This window comes from Ambystoma mexicanum, chromosome 5q (genome assembly GCF_040938575.1).
Source record: "Ambystoma mexicanum isolate Mex_15411 chromosome 5q, UKY_AmexF1_1, whole genome shotgun sequence".
In the NCBI taxonomy this organism is placed as follows: Eukaryota; Metazoa; Chordata; class Amphibia; order Caudata; family Ambystomatidae; genus Ambystoma; species Ambystoma mexicanum.
In genome coordinates, this window is record NC_090933.1 from 424,915,639 (window position 1) to 424,927,967 (window position 12,329).

General features: G+C 52.3%; 1 protein-coding gene across 8 annotated transcripts in view; it reads right to left on the reverse strand.

Moving 5' to 3' along the window:
• The window catches only part of OSBPL1A (oxysterol binding protein like 1A), a 2,815,351-nt gene that overhangs the window by 2,783,471 nt on the left and 19,551 nt on the right, over nt 1–12,329 (reverse strand). The window contains exon 1 of one of the 8 annotated variants that reach the window (XM_069620917.1): nt 1,807–1,825. The exons of the other annotated variants lie outside the window; for them this stretch is intronic. The gene's annotated coding sequence lies outside the window, so the exon portion shown is untranslated. Of the gene's footprint in view, nt 1–1,806; nt 1,826–12,329 lie in introns of those variants that run through there. 8 annotated transcript variants of the gene reach the window in all.

Sequence of the window (12,329 nt, forward strand, 5' to 3'; positions counted from 1 at the left end):
TGAAAACAATATATACACTGGGGGATAAAGACGAACCTACTAGGCCTTGTGAGTATTCAGAAGATGCAAGTGCAGAGGGAGAAGATGGGAAGGGGGAGTGGAGGGTAAATGCTGGAGTGTCAGTGCTCATGGATGAGCAGCAGATAAGTGGAAATTATAGTAAGTGCTAAGGAGCATTACGTTGCAATAAGTGGGAAAGTGCAGTCCTACAATGGAGTAGGCCAGTGGGTACCAAGGCAAGTGCTGTGTGTAGGCAGTAGCTGAGGCAATTGGGTGTGGGAGGCCAGGTCGCAGAGGACACATAAGGGACCTGGACACCAATCACAGCAACTGTGAAGTTAGCAAACGAGGGAAGTGAAAAGGAAAGCCTTGAGGAGCTTATGGAATTTGAGGGGGTCCGACTCAAGAGGAAGGGGCAGGCTGTTCCACAAGAGATAGCCAGCTGTGGCAAGAGATCGACCTCGGCCCTCCATTGAGCTAAACGCTTCACACACACAGCTGATGGTTTCAAAATGACCTTAAGTGGTATTAGTAAATGCAGACCTGGGTCCATAGTTCACTGTGCTGTGGATGCGCAATGAGGCCAAAACATTTCATAGCTTCCCCATTCCAAAAACATTGTAATACAGCACGTTATACAAGGCTGCACTTTAAGGGGCGGGGCGGACCCAAGGGTGGGTGGGGGTGTGTGTAAATGTGTTCTTTTACATAACATACTGGCACACAGGATACTATGATAGAATGGAAATGTGCCAGAGCACTTGCCAGTAGTGCGATTAATTTAAAGCTTTCCATCCCTCACATTTTATTTTTTATTTTTTTAACAGAGCTCGTCTACAAGCATACATGCCAATGAAAAGCCTCAATGTGCCACTGAGAACAAAACATACTCGAGCAGATTTTACTGCCGCAGCCAACATTTTTTTATAATACGTCATATCAAAATGCAGAGAAAAACAGTATTACTGGCATCTGCTGCAAACATATTACCTGCAAGACCTGCTGGAGTGTGCATAAATAAAATGGTCAATAAATATGAATGCAGGGGCTTGACCAACTGGCCCCCCCACCTCCAAGGGGGGTGAGGCACAGAGGAATCAACAAATCAATGGAATGGGGAGGAAGGCGGGAGCAAAGAGGTCATGTAAAAATGAAGGAGGACCCACAGACCGACAACGCAAGAAACAGGGGATAACCTGTTCAATAAAGGAGCAAGGGAGAAGGACGTGGAGAACAAGAGAAAGAAGACTGGAAAACTCAAGACCTGGGACGGGGAGGGGGGGGGAGATAGGAAGTTCTCTTAACTGTTTGTGTTTCTTTTACAAGATGTATGAACGAAATGCCCAAAAACTTGAGAAAAAAAAGAATGTGGACAATCCCACTATTTGTGCCCCCATGTCCCAATATCTTTACAACCCGGCCAGCATTCCCCAGACACTTTTGCGTGGAATATATGTAACTTCTTGGGCATCAGATGCCATTGCACCATTACATTGACCCACATTTCACGGATCTGAAGTGCTCTCATGAGTTTTGGAATCCCCTGCCACACCTCCTGCCATTGCTCGTCCGATATAGGATTGCATAAGACTTTTTCCCATTGTTTCACATACCCCCAATGCAAATGAGTTGGGGGTTCCATAAACAGCCTATATAATGCTCCGACTGTATGGCAGTCACCTGAATTTGTAGTCAGATACTTTTCAAAAGGGGTAAGGTCCCTTATTGCCGCCTGCTCCTCACGCCTGTAGTCAGTGTCTCAATTGTGAATATCTAAACCATTCCTCTTTCGGGTATAGCAAATACCTGTTTGCTTTGTTGGAATGTCAATCTCCTGGCCCTCCACCATATCACCCATCTTCTGACAACCAGCCTCTTCCCATCGCTTGAAGACTCCCTGCTCTGCCCATGGTGTAAACTGAGGATTAAGAGATAGGGGCATAAACAGACGGAAACGTAGTTATTCCCACATCATCCCATATGTCACCTATCAAAGCTGTGATTGTACTCCTACACATGTTAGCGGGTCTATCAAACGTCCGACACATAGTACTTCTTCTAGGGGCTTACCAACTACCGCTATATCATCTGTAGCCAACTTGTCTCTCGATTTCCCCCCAAACCACTCCCGTATTATCCGCAACTGGGCCACCTGATAAGACATTTGGAGCCCCCACCCCACCACTCATAATGGGCGCCATCAATACTTTCCAAGCCATGCTTGTTTTTTTTCCCTTTTTCATATGAAAATCCCATTCTATTTAGATTTTTTAAACATTTCTGAGGGACTACGAGTGGTAAAGCTTGGAAGTAATATAATACCCTTGAGAGCACTACCATTTTAATAACATTAATTCTACCCATCCATGAAATTGAAGTAACAAGTTACTTTACTGTAACTGTTGTTCTCCAGCATGGGTCTGGCATGGATTCACATGCTCATGAATATTTCCCGTCGTCAGGCTGGGAATCCTCCGTAAAGAAAAAATCAGTATCAGTTTCGTTTCTGATCTGTCTTTCTTAGTAGTAACCAATCACTGGTCTCTGGGTCATACTGCCCCCAGCCAATGACTGCCCTCTCCCTAAAACCCGCCCCTGGCAGCCATCCTCAGATTTGGTAGCACGTAAAGTGGCAGTATGACCAAGTAAAGAGCTGCAGAGGGGTAGGAGGGAGGGTTTGCATGTGTATCCATGCCAGACCCATGCTGGAGAACAACCGGTCAAGTGGCACAGCGAGTAGAGCGCTCGCTTTGACATCCGTGCAGAGCCTGCTAACGCAGGTTCGAATCCCGGCAGGGCCAAACTCAGCCTTTCATCCTTCCGAGGTCGATAAAGGAGCACCACACACTGTGGGTAATAATAAGCAGCGCTCAGATACCTCAGGGTTCGTAGCGCTATATAAATGCCAAATTATTATTATTATAACAGTTACAGGTAAGTAACTTGTTCCTTCTCCAGCATGTGGTCTGGCATGGATTCACATGCTCATGAATATAAGAATACAAAGCAGTACACACATGCACAACCACGGGAGGTGGCAAGGCTCAACATCAAGCATTACATAAAACTCAACATTAAGCATCTCTTAACTCCTCACCAGGCTCACCTTAAGCGAACAGGTTGCACAGCACTGCCTGGCAGACTCTGGACTCCTCCCTGGAATCCCGGTCAACGCAGTAGAATCTCGTGAAGGTGTGAGTCGACCTCCACGTAGCAGCCCTGCAGATGTCCAGCATGGGCACACCAGACAAGAACGCTGTGGTGGCAGCGATCGCTCTGGTTGAATGGGCTCTTGGACGGCCGGGCAACGGTCGGTTTGCCAACCGATGACAGTGCATGATGCAGCCGGAGAGCCATCTGGAAATGGAAGCCTTCGAGAGAGCCTTCCCTTGGTTCACAGGTCCAAAGTACACAAACAGCTGTGATGTCTTCCGAAAACACTTCGTTCGGTCCACGTAGAACTTCAGCACTTCGCTACATCCAGTGAGTGCAAAGTCCTCTCGGCCGGCGACGAAGGCGACGGGAAAAAGACTGGTAAGACCAAGGGCTCGTTGAGATGGAAGTCCGACGGCACGTTGGGCATGAAGGAGGGGTGTGTCCTCAGCACCACCCTCGTCTCGTGGAAAGTCAAGTATGGAAGCTTGCAGGAAAGGGCCTGAATCTCTCCCACGCGTCGTGCAGAGGCGATGGCCACAGGGAACGCTGTCCTCCACGACAGAAACTTCAACGAAGTGGAATGCAAAGGCTCAAATGGCGGGCCCATGAGCCTGGTCAGCACCACGTTGAGCTCCCACGCCGGGGCCGGGGCTTTCACCGGCGGGAACGATCGGAACAGTCCTTTCATAAACTCCTTCACCAGGCGATGAGACCACAGGGACGACCGTCCTGCAGTTCTGGTGTATCGGGAAATCGCTGCCAGATGCATCTTGATGGTAGCGTGAGCTAGTCCAGCTTTGGCCAGTGACAGTAAGTACGGTAGCACTAGAGAGGCTGAAATCCGTAGAGGGTTAATCTTCTGTGCACTTGTGTTCGCAGCACTTGAGAGTTGAGGTAGCCCTGACCTTTGCAAGAACCTCTCTGCAGTCATCTGGGATAGTGTACACTCCAAACTCTAGTGCTGCAGGAGCCAGGCCTGCAAGTTCAGCGACTCCGGGTCGTGATGAAGAAAGGCGCCTCCTTCTCTGGAGAGGAGATCTCCGTCCGCCAACAGTTTAACTGGCGGGGACGCCGACAAGTCCAGAAGGTCCGGGAACCATTGTGATGCTGGAAATGCATCGGAGGGACAGGGCCTCCGTATCCTTGTCCTTTACTGCTTTTTATCGTGTGTTCTGTCGTGTTTTCCGCGCAGGAGTTCATGTGGGACTCCTGGCGGTGCAGCTCCCTTTCTTTTGGTTTGGTGAACGGACCCGTGGGATACCGTTATGGCACCCATGGGTGGGGGTACAACCCTGTGCCCCTAGTGTATGTTTTGGGCACCTGTGGATGGCCCACAGAGCAGGGTATGGGCTGGTGGCAGCTCCATGCTGAATTTGACAGGTGCGCGGAGTATCCTCCATTTTGGGATACCCCGGCCCTGCTATTGGGATCAGTTGATTCCTGATGGAAAACAAGATGGCCCCGGTGGCCTCTTGCTTTCTATTACCCATTACCTTGTTTTCCCAAAGTCCTGGGAAGCCCTGACTCTCTCCCTTCCCCCTGAATGGCTGTTGGAAGTGCCATATATGGTGTTGTTGTGAAGGCCCAGTCAGACTAGCTGGAGCCTTCCCGGTGATGTATGTTGTGGGTACCTCCTGTGGGTGGGACCTGGGTGAATAGAGTGTGTGACGAATATGCATTCTGTGTTGTGGGTGTCTAGTATCTGGTGGTTGACACAATGACTGAGACAACCCTGCCCAAAACCAGTATGAATGTAGCTTGGAGTGTGGAATGGCTCGGTACTGGTCCCAATAAACATAACTTGTTGTGAGTGTCTGGAGAGAAGTGAATGGCCTGAATACCTCGTGTGCCTGATTGGCTGCCTGCCTGCATGAATGCCCGTAGTCGTGATTGGATGCTTGAGTGTGACCCAGCGGAATGAATGGGAGATCAATAGTATATCTGGGGACCTCTCCCTGCTAGGAATCGTGTTCAGAAGCTGAAGTCCACTACGACGAGTAACTGGATTAACTGACGCTTGACCTTGAAGCCCCGCCGGACGAGAAGAATTCCTGTTGCTCTCCTTCACAATCTGAAAGCTGCTGTGCCTCCAAGGACTGACCCAGAGAGGACCTGGTAAGGCGCCCTCTTCCCGAGCTACGAGGGGCCATCGTGCACAGCTGTTCTTTGCCAACGCTCCCAGGTAGACAGACCTACGACAGGCTGCCGACCTGATACGGGGACTGCTGCGGAACTCCAAGGAGAAGCACCCTGACTGTTGTCCGCCACTTTCGACGACTGCCGTCGCCGACCGGAGCCGCCGTGCTCCCGTTTGCCTAAGAACTTCCATTGATCATCGGACGCTCTCGTCTGCATCGTCACGCGCTTGTCTCCCGCTGGAGAAAGCCTGACCGTTGACGCGCCGAGGAGCATCCACCGGTGGGTTTCCCGCCACCAAAGATCGCAGAGACGCCGACTGGATGCCCTTGCTGGGCCACAGTTCTTCATCATCTCTTTGCGGTCCAGAACTATTGTCACCGAGGTGCCCCGCATGCCTCTTCCTTGCAGGACGCCAACGCTCTGTCGTCGACGAGCACCGCTAGGAACGAAGCGGCCACTTCCCTGCCATAGTTCACCCTGTTCACCGTCGGACGTTCGACGACCCGTGACTCCCGCCTTAAAGGGAAGGCACTCAAGAAGGGCCGTCGATTCCCCGACACCGAACGCCAAGTTCCCCGACACCTCTCGACGATCCGTGGCTCCCGCCTGAAAGGGAGGCACTCAAGAAGGATCGGTCGGCGCATCGTCGGAGAACTCTACTGCAGCAGGTACATTGGGGGGGGTAAAACCTTAATAGGAAGAAGTAAGACTATCAAACAATATATGGACTGGGCTTGTGCTATATATCTTTATTTACAAGTTGCCCAGGTGGGGGGGGGGGGGAATCTCCACACAGAACTGTGCCTAGCGGTAGGGGTCAGTGTTCTGCCTATTGTTCCAACCAGCTTACGTTCCTGCCCATCTCTATTGCTGGTTTACTCGTTATTGTTCTGTGTGACATTTTAACCGTACAGTTGATGCACTTTAATGAGATTTGATAACATTAGTGGTACCACTCTAGACGTGTATATATTTATCATTATTGACTTCCAAGTACAAAGTGCGTTATTGTGATCGTGTACATACCTTTGAATATTAATTATATAAAGACTGTTTTCAGTAATACAGTGTGTGGACATTCCTTTGTGGGGGTTCGGGGACTACACTGTACTTAAGAACCAGCCTGCATCACCTCCTAAGAAGCTAGGCCTTGATTGCTCGTCCATGCTACCCTATAGAGAATCTTGGCTGGGGTCCGCTGTGCCTCTCCTCTACCATATAGAGAGCGGAAGTACAGACACCCCCCACCGGTCGTTACAACTATATCTGTCTCGGCCACCTCGGTGCGACGAAGATCATCCTGCACCGGGACCTCTTGAGTTGGTTGATGATCCTGAGCAGCAACGGCGGGAACGCATACAGGAACAGGACGTCACTGGGGAACGAGAAATCATCGCCCATGCTCCTCGGCTGGGGGAACCTGCTGGCGAACCTCTGGCACCTGGAGTTTGTCGCCGTCGTGAACAGGTCGATTTTGGGTATGCCCCATCGCCGGAAGAGATAATCCACTTGATCCTGGCGTAGTTCCCACTCATGGCACGAGCGCAGCTCCCTGCTGAGTGAGTCGGCAATGGTGTTTTTATCCCTGCTAGATGAAAAGGCACCAGAAACATCCCAGGGCAACAAATCCTGGGCTTCCTTGGACAGGGCTGGGATCTGCGCTCCCCACCCCTCCAGGGAGGCATCTGTCGTCACCTGGTATGCTGGAGTCTGAAAGTCTGTGCCCACGGCGAGATGCGTGCAGGTGCCCCACCATCGAATTGCATGGCAGAATGCTTTGTTGAGTGAGATCTTGTCCTCGAAGCGGTCCGTCGCTTGCGTCCAACGGGCGTCGAGGAACTCCTGCAGATGACGCATCAGAAGCCTGCACAGGTGCACCAGATAGATGGAAGAAGACATCCCGAGAAGGGACTTGATGGACCTCACTCTGGCCACGGCTGTACCTTGCCCAGCATGGCCTGCGTTCTTTCCTCCGATGGCGAGGCCAACTGCGCTACTGTATCGAGCTTGGCTCCCAGAAACAGCGCGACCTGCGACGGAACCAGGTGGGATTCGGGGAAGTTGATGGAGAATCCCAGGTCTGTGAGCAGCCAGACGGTCTTTGCTGTGTGTTCTACGGCGAGTTACCTTGTCCCTGCTCGGATGAGCCAGTCGTCCAGGTAGGGGGTAGATGCGGATCCCCTGCAGGCGCAGCCGCGCCGCCACTGGTGCAAGGCACTTGGTGAACACCATAGGTGCCGATTTCAATCTGAATGGGAGGGCCTTGAACTGGTAGAGCTGCCCTTGGACTACGAACCAGAGAAACTTTCGGTGTCCTTTTAGGATGGAGATGTGAAAGTACGCATCCTCCAAATCCAACGACGATAGGAAGTCGCCTTCCTCCAGCTGGCCAAGCACGTGCTGGAGGATGACCATCCGGAACTTCTGTGCCTCGATGTATTGGTTTAGCCGACGCAAGTCCAGGATGGGACGTCAACCTCCCAGTCTTCTTTCTGATGAGGAAGTATCTTGAGTATACTCCGGAGCCCCGGAGCCTCTTTGGGACGAGCTTGATGGCTCCTTTCTTGAGCATCGCCCTTACCTCTAACAGTAGTTGAGGGACGTGGTTTTCCTTCCTGGCCACGGGAGGAATTCGGGGCCACTTCTTTAGAAATTCCAGAGTGTGCCCGTGGGCCAGGGCATCCAGCACCCAATGGTCGGTGGAGATGGACTTCCACACGCTGACGAACCTTGTCAGCCGGCCTCCCACCGTTGTGCTTCGGTGGGGGCCCGATGCGACAGCCGGTTCAGTCTTGCTTGGAAGCAGCCTTGCCGCCCTGGCCTCCCTGGCGACGACGGCAAGATCCACTGGACTTGCCTCGTCCCCTGTAGGCTTCTTGCGACGAGGACCGGGCCGCCTGACGGTAGGTCGAGGAGCCGCCGCCAAATCCTTTCGAGGCACCTTGCTTGCCTCCGGAGTTCCGAAAGGGCAGCCGCCGTTGCTGCAGAACTCCCAAGGCCCGAGCCGTCTCTGTGTCGGTCTTGATGGCCTGCAGCGACTCATCCACAGTCTTTCCAAACAGATTGTGCCCATCGAAGGGCATGTCCAAAACCTTGGCTTGCACGTCCTGGTGGAAATCCGTCACCTTGAGCCACCCCCGCCATCGAAGGCAAACGCTGTTGCCCAACTGGCAGAAACCGGTGTCGGCAATGTCCGTGGCCACAGTTATGGCGTGGTCCGACGCCACCTCATCCTCCTGTAGGATCGCCAGGGCCTCTGCCCTCTCATCATCCGGGAGGAAGTCCAACGGGGGGGGCGATCGTGTACCACAATTCCCTGTCGTAGCGGGCCACAATCGCTAGGGTGTTGGCCGTCTTTTATAGTTGTCGCCGCCGACGAGATGACTCGTCGTCCCACAGCGTCCAGCTTCTTTCCCTCGCCATCCGGTGGGGAAGTTGAGGATGAAGCTGATGCCCCCCCGCTTTCGTTCTTGGCCGCCGCTGAGACGACCGAATCCGGGGTCGGCTGCGCCCTAAGGCACAACGGGGTGGCGTCGGGGACCCGGTACTTCTTCTCGTACCGGTCCCTCTTGGCAGGTGTCGTGGACGGGTTCTTGAGGAGGACAAGTCCCTCGTCCCAGATGTCATCCAGCAACGGCACCGCGAGGACCGTCTTCCTTTTGGCCTCGCGCCGTTGGTAGAGGAAGCCTTCCTTCTCCTCAGGGCAGAGTTGAAAAAGCTTGGATGCCCTGGCAATCATGGCGTGGAAGGAGCCAATCTTGTCAGGCGGGGACGCCCGAGGAATCGGAGACGGGAGGCCAGTCCCGTCATCACCGCCGTCGTCATCCGTCCCAGTCGTGGCCGTGTCCATTCCTGTGTCGTCCCTCGGGATCGGGGAAGGCGACAAAGGCTGAGAAGGCCGTGAGGGCTGAAGGGGCACTGGATGAATTCTCCTCCTCTTGTTCGGAGGGCTTCCCGACGGACCTGGTACAGCTCGGTCATCTGTCGGGGGTAGGGGTAATCTCGTCCTTATCTCCGTGCATAAGGCTTGGATTGCCGTCAAAATGGCCGCCAAGATGTCCTGAGGCTCGGGTTGCGACGGGCGTGCCGGGAGCGACGGTTGTTCCTCCACGGGAACCTAGTCGTCGTTGCCACCCTCGCTCTCTCGTCCCCCTCCTCAGGATTCCTCCTGTGGGGCTGGGCCTCTTCCAAATTCTCGGTCAGCTCCTCCTCGGAGGTTGTGTCCGTATCCGTAACGGCCACCGAACCCCCCCTCTTTTTCCACCAGGGTCTTCACGGGGGTCTCCTCGATGGGCTTAAAAGAGGATTCCCTCCGCGGAGGCAGGGAAACTCTGGTCCCCCGAGGCCGCCTCCCCCGGGGTAGCCTCCACAGGCTTCACCAGGGCAGCAGCGACTCCCTCGATAGAGGCCTTAGCCGGGTGAATCAAGGCCTTCACCACCTTGGGCGCGCTTGAGGCCTTCACCTTAGGGGGAGGGTCACCGCCTTGCTCCTCCTCGGCCGGTTCCTCCGAGATCGACCAGTGCCTCTCCAGAAGCTTAGCCGGGTTCTCGGATTTTCTCTTCCCCGAGCCAGAGCGTTGGCTTGCGGTTGATGGCATCGATGAAGGTGCGCCCTGCCTGGCAGCCGAGGAGCCCGACCGTTCGGCACTCCCGGTGCCCACGGACTCACAGTGCTTTGCCTTCTGTTGGGCCCCCGGCGCCGGGGCGCCCTCACAGAATTTAGAAGACCGCTCAGACTTCTTCTCACCTGCTGGGCTCTTGCCTTCCAGCCAGTTGGAGAGACGGGTCCGGCGATCCCTCATCGTCCGATCCGTCATGTTAAAGCAAAACGCACAGTCCTTCTCCACGTGTGTTTTGTCCTCGTGGAGGCAGTAAAGGCATTTCGAATGCTCGTCCTCCTTGAACACATTTTGTAGGTTGCATCCAGGGCAGATCCTGAACAGTTTACCGCGAGTCTAGCTTCCCTTCTCCTGGGCCATGTTCTTCTCGTCCACGAGGTAGGCCTCAGAAACTTCTGGAATCCTCCAAGAAGCGTAACTCGACGAAAACTTAACCCTTGAGGGGCGTAGATAAATTCAAAACGGGTCCCCGTTGATCGGAAGTAGAAACGGTGGAGCTTGAGGCTCGATTAAACCGAAAAATGAGAAATCTCTTAAGTGCAAAACGCAGTAAAAGCTCGAGAGCTTTAGCACGAGGACTCCCAACACTTGAGCGTGCGGTAAAATCTGAGGATGGCTGCCAGGGGTGGGGTTTAGGGAGAGGGCAGTCATTGGCTGGGGGCAGAATGACCCAGAGACCAGTGATTGGTTACTGCTAAGGAAGACAGATCAGAAACAAAACTGATCCTGATTTTTTCTTTACCAAGGACTCCCAGCCTGACGACGGGGAATATCCACGAGCATGTGAATCCATGCCAGACCCCATGCTGGAGAAAGAGGGATACACTTTTTGATTGCGTAACAACAGGAATAATTAGCCTGATACATAGATTCCAATTAATTGGTTATCTTCACTCACAAATATCTTAGTCCTTTATCGGTCCTCAGATACTGACCCATATGTAAAGACTGTCCTTTGACACTGCACCCCCCTGTAAAACCATCATTTCTGATTCATGGGTATTAATTTTCAATCCTGCCACTTCATCAAGTTTTTTTTAAACGTTATTTTTATTGATTTTACAACAAGTGTGACAGTGACATAATACACATGTTAACTTCACAGTGGCGGCCACAAAATTCATCAAGCAGAAGGGGCCAAACAATAGTAAAACCAGTGTTTCGTTTTTTTTGTTTCTAATGAACCCTCCCTTGTCGTCCCTCCCGACTCTGACTCATCACGAGAATACATGTAATAACTTAAAAAGGTTCCACAGATCACATTTGTTCTTACAATAAGTCCACTTTTGCAATAACACCTCGTCCATTTCCGACGGGTAGCGTTTGACCTTTTTTTTCCCCCTCAACGCTCAAGCGGGGCCCCACTGTGAGAGTTGTAGGGATTTTTAATAGTCAGTTCTGAGCGCACAACTGTTCAATACTAGTCTGCTCCTTTCAATGATTCCCAATATGGTCTGTATTGTTCTTTAAAGGGGGATCCAGATCAAGTCTATGTGCGAACGGGATTCTAATAGGGCGGCAGTGAGGTTTTCACTCTCATAGATTGAGTGGGGTTTCGTGATCCACTCTTTTTGTAGGCAGGGTGTTACCTTTCCATTTGATCGTTAAGCATACTATCGCAGCTAGTAATAGATTTCGGGGCATGTGCAAGAGTGGTACGTACGAGTCATCATCATTTGGTTCGATACCAAACAAAACTAGTAATGGGAAGGATGTTCTGGTAGTACCATCTATAGCTTGAATCCATCCCATGACCTCCTTCCAATATGTCTGGACCTTCACACGTTTCCACCACTGATGACAATAGTCGCAAATCTCCCCATAATCCATCCAACAGTAAGGGGGAGTCCCCAGGAACATTTTGGATACCGCTGAGGGGTGTAGTGCCATCTCATCAATAGTCTTGCGTTATGCATTTTATATTGCATGGATATCTATGAGCTCCATATGGCTCTGTGTATGACCTTCCATGCGTCCGGCTGGTCTTGCAACTCCAATTCTGCATCCCATTTGGTTTCGGATGCGGGACGCGTTAAGTGACCTCTGGTGAGAAGTGTGTTATATAATTGGGCAATCAGCCCCCTCGAGCCTCGACACATGCTAAGAACCTGTTTGAATGCTGTGAGGAGTCGCCGGAAAGAGTCGCCCCAACGTGGATCTCGGAGGACACTGCTCAGTTGTAAATAGAGTAAGGAAGCTATCCAGGGCAGTGCTGCTTCTAATTCTTCTTTAGAAACGTAGGACCCTTTCCTTCACATTTGTCCAGCTCTAACTAGACCTTCATACAAGGGCTGGAAGCGGTGTACCTCGCTCAGGTGATTTAGTATGGGGGGACCAAATGCAGCTTAGGGGGGACGGCCATATTGTAATGCATTTCATGGAATAGGAGGGATGCCATAATGACCACAGTACAGC